The sequence below is a fragment of the Bombus affinis genome, unplaced genomic scaffold (genome assembly GCF_024516045.1).
Source record: "Bombus affinis isolate iyBomAffi1 unplaced genomic scaffold, iyBomAffi1.2 ctg00000900.1, whole genome shotgun sequence".
Taxonomy (NCBI): domain Eukaryota; kingdom Metazoa; phylum Arthropoda; class Insecta; order Hymenoptera; family Apidae; genus Bombus; species Bombus affinis.
The window spans coordinates 23,465-36,591 of record NW_026109426.1 but is presented as its reverse complement, the minus strand read 5'-3'; the positions used below and the strand labels follow the sequence as shown (position 1 = coordinate 36,591).

The following is a 13,127-nucleotide window of genomic DNA, read 5'->3' as shown; positions in this document are numbered from 1 at the left end:
ACGTTGGAAGTATATTTCTTGTTTTTGTGGAATTTAGCTGGAAAATAAAAAATAACGTAAAACATGTACTTACGACTTACAGAGTAATTGAATGTATACACTATAATAACCAGCGATTTAAGGCTTTAAAAGATCGAAAAAAAAGAAAAGAAAAGAAGAAAGATAATATGTTGTGGCAGTCTAACTCGATCTAAGGAAATAGAGAGGGAGGGGGTTGGGGGGGGGGGGGCAAAGCTTGTTAATCTGGAAAGAATACAAGCATCAATTTCAAGCACTTATAGAGAATCAAGCGGGCTTGTTAAGGTCGTAAGTTGGACAATTATCCCGTGTTAGGTTCAATCAGCTTAGTCCTACACAAAATTGATCGAATCATGTGAAAACAAATGTATTCTGATTTTTGTCGCAGATATTTCTGGTCTACGCACTCCAGTGCCCACAAAGCAGTTATTGAAACAGCTGATTTTCGCCTATTCTAGAGCGACAACATCCCCTGATCTTTTACAACCATGAAGGACCTGTACTCGAAAATACTTGCAATTCTCATCTGCTTGCAGGTTATTTTCGTCACTTTCTTCCCGTCAGGGGCTGGTAAGTTGATACTGATTAATTATACCATCGAAATTCTATATAATGGCTACAAAAAATATTTGCATCATTACCCTCATTTCCTAACGAAGCGCGTTTTTTTACCAAGTTTTATATTTCATTTCATAGTATCAAATCTCTGTAGTTACACGAAAGTATTAAATGATAGGAAACTTGATATACACGAATTTAATTAATTAATAAGTTAGTCGATATACAGCCATTATTATTTCATGTGAAATATTACAACGTCAAAAACTTAACGTTCTTGTACGTACAGTATTAATCACAAATTGTAAGAATGTTTACTGATAAGCAAAATAGATAATATGGAAAACGCAGACCTATGGAAAGAGAATTCCTGACATTAGACAGGAATACGCGATTGCACGAAATATTTTATGGTATGTCTGACATGGAGAATATATGCGGCGAAGTACGAAAAATTCATCCTGAGATATGTATACGACCTACGCGGTACGGGACGTGTTATAAATGGTTTTCGCCACTCAGCCGTATTTGAATTTGTGAACACGATCGAACAAATGACGCGACAATTATTAATTGCCGTCTCTGCCTTAGTAACGATTCGCGTTGGAACGAGGTCGAATCGTTCCGATTCCACGCGCGATTAACAAATAATTACAGTGGACATCAATTACTTGGATGACCTTCGTCATTTCAGCTTAAAACGATTAATTTGATCAAACCAACCAATTATTTCAATTAATACAATCTGCACTTTAAATTCGCACGTCTTGTGTATACACACCGGGCCAGAGAAAAGTTTTCATTCGTTCGAGTAGAACCTTCGTAGTCCTTGAGGACGCGTGTCGCTTCTCGTGCACCTAAAGTTTCGCTCAAATTAACCGATTTATTTGAATTCGAGCGAGTGAAAACCTCTTTGTCACCGTGAGTTTGTTACTTAATTGATACTCTTAGATGCCCTTTGCTTTCAATCTCTTACATCCATTCTTAATTAGTCAAGTCGTTTGACTTTTGACAAGTATTTTGAAACCATTTTACTAACACGAACCTACTTTTTTACTTGAGATTATCCGCTATTTTTATTCAAATGTATATGTACGTATATACACTTTTGAATTTTAAACGAACCTTCTATTATACCTATATCCTTTAAGTGCCGTTTTAAGTTTCAAGAGACTTTAACTCGGATAGCTCGACTTGGAGTTCTAACGTATACTGTAAAGCACACTTGCGAAGTAAAACAGCAAACACGATATAAAAACTTTTTGCCCATGTAAGAAATCGAATAACCTATTTCAACGGTGCTTTAATCTCATCGATGAAGCATCGATGCAACGAAGGAGCATCGTGATAGCCGCAATGCGGATCCGTTGAACAAAAATTTCCTGGTACGGTCGTTTTCGTAATGTTATTAACCGTTTTAGTGTCGGATGTTTCAAGACTCCGTATCGGTTTGTGCTGTGCAGCGCGATAGCGCTTCGTTTATTTATTTGCGAGTAGTACCGATCGACGCGATCGCGCTGCCCTTTTTCATCCTGTTTTTTTCATCGAAATATACCGTTCGACGTGCTCGCGCTTCATTTCATCGGTTATACTGGAAGCGTTACAACAAACACTCAAAAGTTTGCGAAATATTTATGCTCTGCGTTTCGTTTGTGTGATAACATTCTATAATGCAGGATTTGGTTTTCCGATTCAAGAGGTAATTTTTTATATTGGTTTTTTTTTTTTATTTGGTTTATGATTATTTGAAAAACGAGTAATTACGAGAGGAAACTCTGATATGACTCGCGACGAGCACGCTTGAGCGCGTTGCGAATTAATGATCGTGACCATACATCGTGGCACAATTTACCACGGTACGCGAATAGAGTGATCACGCTGCGTGGCGTTAAAACGGTTAGCGTAACTGCGCGTACGATTGTCGAGTGACAAAGATATTGACGCTGGTAATCGTTTTCAGTGCATTTAGGAGGAAACTGTACTGATTTCGAAGGACGATCTGTCTTACATGGACAGATGTATGTGCCGGGACCTTGGATTTGCATACACTGCATATGTTACAATTCGAAGTCAACATCTTGCGGGCGTCTCCGCTGTTCAATTCCTGCGGTAAGTATATGCTCATTCTAAGAGCAACCAGCTTAACACAACCATGAGAAACTAAAGTACACCGTTAACGCTTGCATGCTGGTCGTTAAAACACATGCTGCGCGAATAGGGTACACAGCGATTCATTTAACTCGCCTTGAATTAGTTTTAGAAAGACAAACATGGACAGGGATAATTTTTGTCACGAGTCGTTTAATTTATTCGTTCATTAGAACGAATTAATTTACACCTGCTGAGATCGCGATTGATGCGACAAATTCGAAATCTTGTTCCATATAAATATTTTTAAACAAGCACGTCGTAAGCTTTGTATATTTTTTAATCGCAACGAAACTGTTCAGAGAAATGCTGAAATTATTAATTATAAAAGGAGATTTCTACGCATCGTTGTAAAAGTGTCAGGGAAAATATTCGTGAAACAGTTACGTTGTTACAAGTTCTACAAGAAGAAATATCGAAAATCACGTTCCACTTATTCAGTTGCACGTGTAAAAGGTATCTTGCGTTCGCGCAAAAAATCTCTGAAGGATACATGCTTTATAATAATTGGAGTGTCGAAGTTGTTACACGGATCGGCGTACACGTACCTTTTAATGAAACTAGGTTACTCATTCGTTATTCGTTCCTAATTTTCAGCTTCACGATTTTTACGCAATAAAATTTTATACACCTGTTCGGTTTATAAATGATTCAATTCAAATTTAACAGAATTAAAGTTGAAATAATCATTTGTACTTCATTAAAAGGTTCTTTCAGCATCTCGTTTCAATATTTTTATTGGTAATATTTTGTTGATCGTTATATTTAAATGGAGTTTTTCAAAGGAGAGACATTTTAAGGTAGGAAATGGACATACATTTATAATAAGAATTCAGAAGAAAGAATATTTCATACAGAAAGAAATATTCCGTATGTATAAATAACTACGCTATGAATTTTATATGTATCGGATATTCCTTCTGGTTAATGTATCTGATGTTTTTTCACGCGAGATAGCGTATATTTGCATCTATATGTCTCTTCGTTTCTCAGTAGTAAAACTTAGCATTCATGCGGCTGATAAGTAGTTACGCACTGACAACGAGAAACATAAAATGAGTAAGAAGCATGAGACATTCTATAGGAAAAATAAACTTGTTTTTATCTTTCATTGCATATTCGTCAGAATATTGTTAATAAATATTTAAGTTAAGATTTCAGTTGAAATAAATACATAGGATTAGACATTTATTTATATATATATCTATGAACGCATTTGACATAAAATTTTGATAACGACTAAAATTATATATTCTGATATTAAATTAATTTAGTGAGAATAAAAAACTAATTTTTTTAAACAAGATTTTGTATAAAGTTATATTTATTAGGAAAAGTTCGTTCATCCCTTTATAATATGATAGGATTAGACTCATAGCTGTGTAAATCATTTCATGGAATAGTATATGTGTGCGTGTGTGTTCTAAGTTTTTACTATAAAAATGCTAAATGTACTAGGAGACGTTTTTAAAAATTCATACATTTTTCTTCATCAAACATATCAATCGTTATATTGAAAAGTTAATTATCTATTATTTGTTTCGAGCTGCACATTGATTGAGACATTCCTGTTGGTTATAATTGCGAATTTAACGCAACGAAGTTGTTTGAATCCCTTGCGAGCATGTAAATATATCGTCGAATTAATAGGTCAATTACTTGAGGTTGGAATTGAAAGAAAGAGAAAGGTGGAGGAGAAGTCTTGCGTTTGAATGCGGGACACTTTTAAAGCCCACAGTTCGCTGAAATTGCCAGAGAATTCAATTAAATGGCAAATTAAACCATTGAACTGAATCTGTTTCCAATCGCGAGCTTAGAAGTTCTATCCTTTGAATTTTTATATCAGTCAACTTTCTTTTTGTACGTACGGTAACGAATACAATTCATGAATTAATGAAGTATGTAATTGGATGAAAGTTCTTCTTCCTGGATTCAGTTTAGACTAAGAAAAATTATATAATAACGAAATTATCAACTTAAAATTGATAGAGTGTATAGTTTTTTTTCTTTTTTTTTTTTTTGCGTGAGGAGGGGAAAATGCTGTTACGCATACCCAGTGATCCGCATCACTGGGTTATGTGGGACTCGGGCGGATGTTGTTGCCATACCCACTAAAAACCCCTCCTCCTTTTTCCTTTGCTTTGAGGACAGACAACCCCGGTAAAACCTGTCGGCAGTCATCAGGGTTGTCCTTTCATGCCCCGTTGTATCTTCTTCGTCGGGCAGCTATTCTGTATATTCAGTATTGCTCTCGTCATCTTCTCAGCTAGTTCAGAATACTGGGCTGATCTCCTTCTGTGGTTCTTTGTTGTCTTGTATCTCTGCCTTCACTGCTCCGCGTAGTTGTTGTTGCTCTCGTTCTCCTCCTTGCCTCCTTCAAGGCCTTCGCTGTCACCCTCCTGTGAGACATGACGGTCTTGCGAAATTGCCTGAATTTATCCCAGCTCTCGTTCTTGGCGGTCACCGTGGCGATCAGATTGTCCACGTCTATCTTCTCGCCAAGAGCGTTCTCCAGCTCAATCCTTCTGTCCGTTCACCTCGGGCACGTGAAGAGGGCGTGCTCTGCATCGTCGTTAGGGTCTCCACAGTCGAGACAGTTGCTGTCGCTGCTCTTGCCAATCCTCTTTCTATAGACACCGAAACTCCTGTAGAGGTGGCCGTGTGTGCGTTATATATTTATTGGACGTGCGTGATAGCTGTGGTAGTTGGGCCTGGTCCGCTGTAATTGTCACTGGGGGCTGTAGATGTCGCTGCCGTCGTCCGACACTAGTTAGTGTCGAGTGCCGCCACACTCCCATGCCCGGTTAACAGCTGCATGCTGTGATGATCGATGTCCATCTTCTTTTTGGTAAATAGCAGCGCACTCGGTATTAATTTCCTTGCGCCTCCAGTTCCCCCTTCAGCTCGTTGCCGTCATCCGCGCCGATCTTGGTCTTATGGATCCTGTTCCACTCGTAAGTCTCTCCGAGCATCTTTATCTTTATGTAGATCGGGAGATTTCCGGTCAACACGCAAAGTGCCGCGTGGGAGACGGTACGATATGCCGTCGTTGTTATGCACAGGGCCGTTCGTTGTGCCCGTTTCAGCTTCTTCCTGTTCTTATCGGTATTCGCTAAGCTAATTCTTCTTTCTGAACCCATACTGCCTCCGATGGAACGGGTCCGTTCCGATGCATCTCTCGATGATCTTCTTAAAGCATTTTTCCCAGATCTTGCTCATGGCTGGGAGTATGCTTATCGGCCGGTACGCGTTAGGGAGACTGGGATCCTTTCCCGGCTTCCTTAGCAGTATTACTCTGGCCGTCTTCCAGCAGTCTGGTTCCAGCTTGCTTCCAGCTCCTGCTTCCAGCAGTCCAGGAGTCTTCCATCGACTCCTGCAGCCTTCTTGGTGTTCATTCTTCCGGCGGCATCGACGACATCGCCTTCGCCGATGACGACGCTGAAGCTGATGTCTCCTTCTTCTTCGGTCTCTGCCTCTTCGCGGCCCTCGTAATGGGAGGGTCCGTGTCCCATGGTGAATAGCCTCTGTAGGACTGCTTCCACCATGTCGATCGGCATGTCGTTGGTTGGTTTCTTGCTTTTGCATCTCTTCATGACTGTGCGATAGGGTTTGCCTTCTTGCTTTCCTGTATGGATGGAAACGCGTTCGAAAAGTAGAACGGAGTAATTAGCGATGCACGATCCCAGGCTGGTGAATATTTTTCCATCGGGAAAAGTCAGGTCGAGCGATACAAGATTTATATGCTCGTTATTTCAACGTCTGTTACGCGATAGAAAATGAACATAAATGAATAATAAATGTATTACAGCCATAAAGATTGCTTGATGTACGCCACCGTTTTTCCCCTATTTCTCCGATACAATTTTCCTTTTTTTTTCTTTGCCAAACACTTTACTAATCGGTACGTATTCGAATTATCCTCAATTATTCTCGGTTGTTTCCGTTTCCTTTGGATTTACATAAGTACTCGTTTGATGTACGTGCAGAGTGAGATAATAACTATTAACAGCTATAAAATAAGAAGCGAAAATACGTTGAAACTCGACTTCTAGATTCGCGAGACTTTGCAGAGCTTCGAAACTCTCGTGTTTCAAACCTAATAAAAAGTTGTAGAGGGAGAATTACATTGCGAGATCTGTTAAGGAAAATCGTATCGTTGTAATAGGATTATTTCAGCGAGGGAAATTCCGTGTTGCGTGTAACGCGTTGCAAAGCCATGAGCTTTCTTTCGGGTTAATATACATAATCGCCTTATCGAACTTTCCATCTAAATCGTTGCGCTCACACGTGAATTTTGCATTTCAATCTTCTTACTTGCAGTCCAGTCCAGTTTAGTGTGACTAAGCTAAATGTTTCAGCCCTTCCAGGTAGAATATGTTTTATAGAGAGACGTACAACTCTATGAAGGGGAGATCAATAAATTGGGTTATCTTTAAATCACTGACAATTATTTCATCGACACGATTTCACCGACAGCGAATCCACCGGCAATGTCTATCAAAGTTTATGTACCGATACACCGAGTGAAATCACCCACAATCATTTCACCAATATTCTCCTTTGTCGATAATTATCATGTTTGCCACTACATGTTATCGTTGATTATATGTCTTTATTTACACATTCGTTTACGCGCATAACGAGATAAACGAAGAAACGAAAATGATATGTTGTCATGATGTATTGTTAAATTACTAATTAACACGAGTTATATATCTACCTACATGAAAGCTTCTAAATATCAATTATAATTCATGAAAGCACACAAGCTATTTTGCTATACACAAATGGAATTATAAGGAAATGTTACGTGCTAATGATTTAACGAAATTTATTCTTCTGTACATTTGACATTTCTGTATTATTACTTGTGTACTTTCTGCTCTTGTTTACGTCATCGGAAGTAAAATTACGTTAAGCGAATCAGCTAATCTATTTGAGCGATTCAATGGCTCGGTCTTCTCTTATGCGACTACCAAGTAGAAGATAAGTTCTTGGTTATATAACATTTTATAACATCCAAATTAACTTTTTTTTTCTTTTTCGTTTTCTTTTTCTTTCTCTTTTTCTTTTTTTTTCCTTTTTCTTTTTCTTTTTCTTCCTTTCTCTTTTTCTTTTTTTTTCCTTTTTCTTTTTCTTTTTTTCTTTACGTGGGGGAAATCCGCTCGGACACGAAACCACTTCTTAAGTGGCGTGGTAGTGAACATCGAAATTAACTGGGGCACTAATTAGCTGAATTACATTGGTAATTTTCTATAATTTATTACTCGAATATGGTAATTTTTTCTTAAAAAGTTTGCTTTTTCTACAATTATTTTACTACAAAACCCATCAAAAACATGATGTATGTATATATACCCTCAAATATTATCGGTTTATTCTCAAGCTATAGTTCAATTTCGGAAATTGCCAATTAAAATCATAGAAAAAAAAAAAAAAAAACACAGAAAGTTCGTTAAAATATGCGATTTTCCAATCAAGATATAGAATTTATTCGAGTAATATAGATTACAGTAGCGATGGTGACGGCAACGATGAATGGACTGATTCTTCGTGCGAAAATAAATTGGAAGCGCAGAACGATGCATTGTTTCAGGGAATATCGATTTTCAAGCATGGTTTTAAAGTACGTGTGCGCGTGACTAGGTTTGTTAATTAATGCCGCTCCCAGGTTTTCAATATATAAATGTGACACCTACATATCTTTAAGCTTAAAACAATTGGACTAACAATTTCATTAAATTTAAATGAATATTTATCTTTTTAAACGCAACAATATTTTTAATGACAACTTCACGTGTAAATCAAGTGCATACATATTCGATCGTTCTTGAAAACCTGATTCTCTGCGAAGAGAAAAAATCCTTGAATAAAGATTTGATCTACGTTTTATATGCTACGTTTTACATCCACCTCTTTTCAGATATACCTCTCTATTTAAAATCATAGATCGTCACACTCTATAGGTATTTCCTTGAAAAGGTTAAAGTCGTTCTGTATAAAAGCTAATTCAAAGGGGAAGGAAATTCTGCGAAAAATTCTTTCAGATTTCCCTATGTTTGAGCTCGAATCAAAGCAATCCTGTATAATAGGATAGGATGATAGGATGATTCTGTATTATTCCTTGTGTACTTTCTGTTCCTGTTATTTACAATAGGATGATTATGCGTTTAACTTCTCATAGAATCTCTCTGATTCCGTATGATATCGTCAGTGTTTTTGAAATATGTTATTGATGTCGTAACGTCAACCGTTTCCAGTGCAAATTCAATTTCGAATCGCAATTTCCATGTTTGCGTGGCAAAAGCGTAAAATCGATAACGCACGCAAACATGTCTTCTTTGCTAATGGCGTACTATAAATATAAATATTTGAATAAATATTGCGAATTTCATATTGCTAAAAGATTTATACTATTTGTTCGTAAATAATCGTCGGATCTATATTTAAGTGGAAACTGCTGCATTAGATCTCTTTTCTTACTTAAAATTATTTGGATTGGTAACTTGGATGTAACATGTAATTTATTCTTCTTTTATAAATAGTGTACAGAAGATACCAATTCAGAGAAATGGAAGGAAAGTCTAAAAGCAAAGAAAATCTACAGGAAGATAAAACGTTCGAGCCTTGCCAGGCTATATAAGATGCTAAGTAATCTTCCTAGTCCTGCAGTTCTTTCTATTTCGATCAATAATTATTGGTATATGTTAGGAATGCAATTAGAATTTTTGTCCTCAAGCAAAGTATAATTTCAATTTTGTATGTAAACCAAAATATTAAATATCAAATAACCATCAAATAAAATTATATTGTATGGACTACTGTTTCTTTAAATATTTGAATATTTGGTAAATATTGTTTATTTAAATATTTTAAATTGCATGGAAAAAAAATGATGCAAATAAATCATAGGGCATTTTAACTAAAGAGACCAATATCTATTTAACTGTGATTAAATCGTCACCGTTTAACGCTCTATCTCTTTTATTAACTGTGCCTTGTTAAACTACAGAAGATTACAGAGGATGCGTTTTTTTGATAAACAAACGTTCTGACAAATACGGCAGCAAAATCAGATATATAGATTCTTACAACAGCAGTTATATTCTATGAATTCCGTTTTTCAGAAGCTTTATTTGTGAAACGACAATTCGCCAGAGTACGGATTCACTGTAGTTATAGCTGTAGGATCTCTATCTAGTTGACAGATCTGCTTTACGTAAAGAATTCCTGTCTCTTGTTCTACCTTATCGCGATTCTTTCCTCACCTTATACGCTTTGTCGAGGAAAGTAATATCGCTACATATCTCGGCTCCGGTTACAATAATTAGTTTCCGCCTAAACTGTTAGAACCACGTAGCACGCACTCTACTCTCGTTTTTTAAACATTCAGGCCATCTGATCGCATGCGACGAGTTTTATGTTAATCCCGACCAATTACAATATCTTTCTCTCGTTTACAAGGGACGACGAGACTGGCAGTTGCGTGCTTTCCAAAGCAAAAGCCGCGATATCTGCATGATAACCTAACGTCAACCGATTTTGTTGTACTATTCTTAAGTGGACTTCGTTTGTACCACTTTCGTAACAAAAATAGAATATCTAGAACACAGCATTCCGTTATGCGATATTGTCAATTTCTAACATCTGAAACATCAGAGATAATTTTTTCCCTACAGTTGTAAATTTGTGTGAAAAATTACGAACGTAAAGGTGTTTGGCGCATGTACAGTTCCCCCCTCCCCCTCCCCCCTCCAACCTTCATTTGCGTAGACATGCTAGAAAGATCCACTTTTCGACGGTGAAACCGTTAGTATTAGTATTAGTGTTATAATATATTTGACTAATGGTTCTCAAATACTAGTTTTGCTAAAGCAATGGTGGAATTGGAGCAATTCCTTCTTCTTTCATTCTTTGAATAACCTGAATTTTCAAATAGTCTAGTGACGATTGATCCGTACAATTAATCGATTTCTTTTTATTACAGAAGTGCAAGAAGTTCCGGTATGAACGCAGATGTTGCAACATCGAATGCCTAAACCCCACAGAAGATCCGATCGAATTTAATGTCACTACCGTCGATGACTCACCCAGAAATGGTTCACTTCAGAACCATAGTCCCATATCTGGAAGCGTCAATCACTATGTGTCACATAGTCATATGTGGACGCTGAGCTTATTGATGGTAATTGTAATATTTTAATTTTTTTTATTCTATATTTTGAAATACTTTGAAATTACTTACTTGCGAATTACTTTGAAAAGTAATTCGCAACGTAATATAAAATAATACTACTGATTTGTGTCTCTTTCAGAATTTTTTCTTAATCTCTTGTTTTTTTCCAGTGCAATCCCTTTTATCGGAAGTTACTTGATTGCTTTATTTCCTATTAGGTGGTGACCTGCTGCTTTCTTGGGGTTTAGGCGACTGATTGCTTCTATGATCTCTGCACAAGTGAAGGGTTCAATAGGAGGGGACATTTATGTTACTATCACGGGGGAATGATCAGAGGAGAGATCAGCCGAGGAATCCAGCTATGAATCTATTGCCCAGGGTGTCCAGGAAGTTGTCAAAGTTGTTAATTGTTATCTGTGTTAGCGTAGTGAATAAACACATTGATGTTCGGTGTTTCAATTATCAGAATTATAATCGATGTTAAATGTATAGAGTGTGAAAAAATTATTTGTTATAGCTGTGGAAGATGGAGATCTGTTAGAGAAAATGGATCATGAAATTGATCTTGAGTATAATTTTCAGACAAAATTTTTTATTGCATCATAAAGTACTCATCACGAGAAACGAAAGTTTCAGAAAACCCATTTTTTTTTTCTTTTTTTTTTTTTTGGTTCTATGTATCCAAGGTCGAGAATAAACTATGTGCACGTTTCTTGTATTCGTTTCTTGTATTTTTATGAGGAATTCAGTCTTTTTACGCCACAAGAGTCTCAACGTTTTCGTTTTCACGCCTACGTTACGCTCGTTAAACACGTTCCAACAAGACCATGAATAAGGGTAACAGCTTTAATGTTTTCACATGTGTTAATTTATTATTTTAGACCTTAAATATTTTATTTATAAAATCTTTATTTAAACAAGTTACCATTGTCGCTACAATAAATCAATGAATGAAATCAGTTTAAATTTAAAATATCATTTCATAATTTCTCGTCACTTGTATCTAAAAACAACAAAAAAACGGTGTACCCACATCGTGCGTAGACGGGAAATTAAAACAGTGGAGCTTAATTGAAACACTGATCATATTCCGCGATTGTAAAACAATAATAGAAAATCGTGTTTCTTTCGAAGGGTATGAAATTGTCAGGAGATTATGCCATAAATGAAATTGGAAACTGGCTGGTCAAAGGTATTAAACTCAATTAAACTGAACTGTGTTATATTGTACAAAGGCTAGAGAACTGCTACCAAATATCTGCTAGTTTAAAGGTGTCCCTTATAAATTATAATTATATTTCAAATTCAATCTCCTAATAATAAGTAAATTAATATTTTACCTAAAATCTGTGATATAGATAACAAAAATAAATTCTTTACATTATTCGTTAGTTTGCAATATAATTAGAATATTCTTTATTTTTATTTTCTGGTGTCTTTGTTATTCTTAAAAGATAAACTGCTTATTTACAAATTTAACACTGCATATGCTATTAATAAATCATTTTATATTTAATTTTGCAACCTTCAGTCATTGTTAAAACTTGTTGACAATACTGTCGGTTAATAGAAATTTCTAAAATCCCCTTGTTTCTATTCGATTAAAGGGTATATTGCAGAAACTATGTTAGCTACAGTGTTAGCTACAAATCACCTGTGTCACTCCGTTAAACTTATACACAATAGTATTGTTTCTTGTTTTCATTTAAAATAAAATATGTTATTGTAGGAATGAAGCAGAATGTTCAAATAATTGAAACAACTTTTTGTCCTATAACTAGTGCCTTTCATTTTAAAAATTAAAAAATTTTTAATCAACGATATTTGGAAGTTTCGATCTAAAATGACCAGGAATTGAAACAGAAAATATTTTGATGCCAATAAATACATATTCTTCACACATAAAACAAATATGAAAACAAAAATCGATGTATATGAATGAATTTTGAAATGGGGAGGAATTATATGATTATACCCATTCTCTGTTGCGTTTAATTGTTTCAATTGATGTCTCATGAGAATTTTCATCGAATTTTTTAGAGATCCTGGCTGTAAGGTCTTTTTAAAATTATAAGAACAGATTCAAACTATAACATTTGAAAACTTGTGCTTACAAAACTTACTTGTTTCTCATAATTATTTAAATGAATCTATTCGGCATTTTGAGTGACCGTCCCTTTATGGCTCGGACGGCACCTCTCCTTCCTTTGGGAAATTCCGAATTATC

The 13,127-nt window shown here is 35.9% G+C and overlaps 1 long non-coding RNA gene across 1 annotated transcript; it reads left to right on the top strand.

The window, feature by feature from the left end:
• Positions 1-1,738: 1,738 nt before the first annotated feature.
• LOC126928382 (uncharacterized) lies at positions 1,739-3,191 on the top strand. The gene is made up of 2 exons (XR_007716593.1): positions 1,739-2,685; positions 2,795-3,191. It is a non-coding gene; the product is annotated as an uncharacterized LOC126928382 (long non-coding RNA).
• The last annotated feature ends 9,936 nt before the right edge of the window (positions 3,192-13,127 follow it).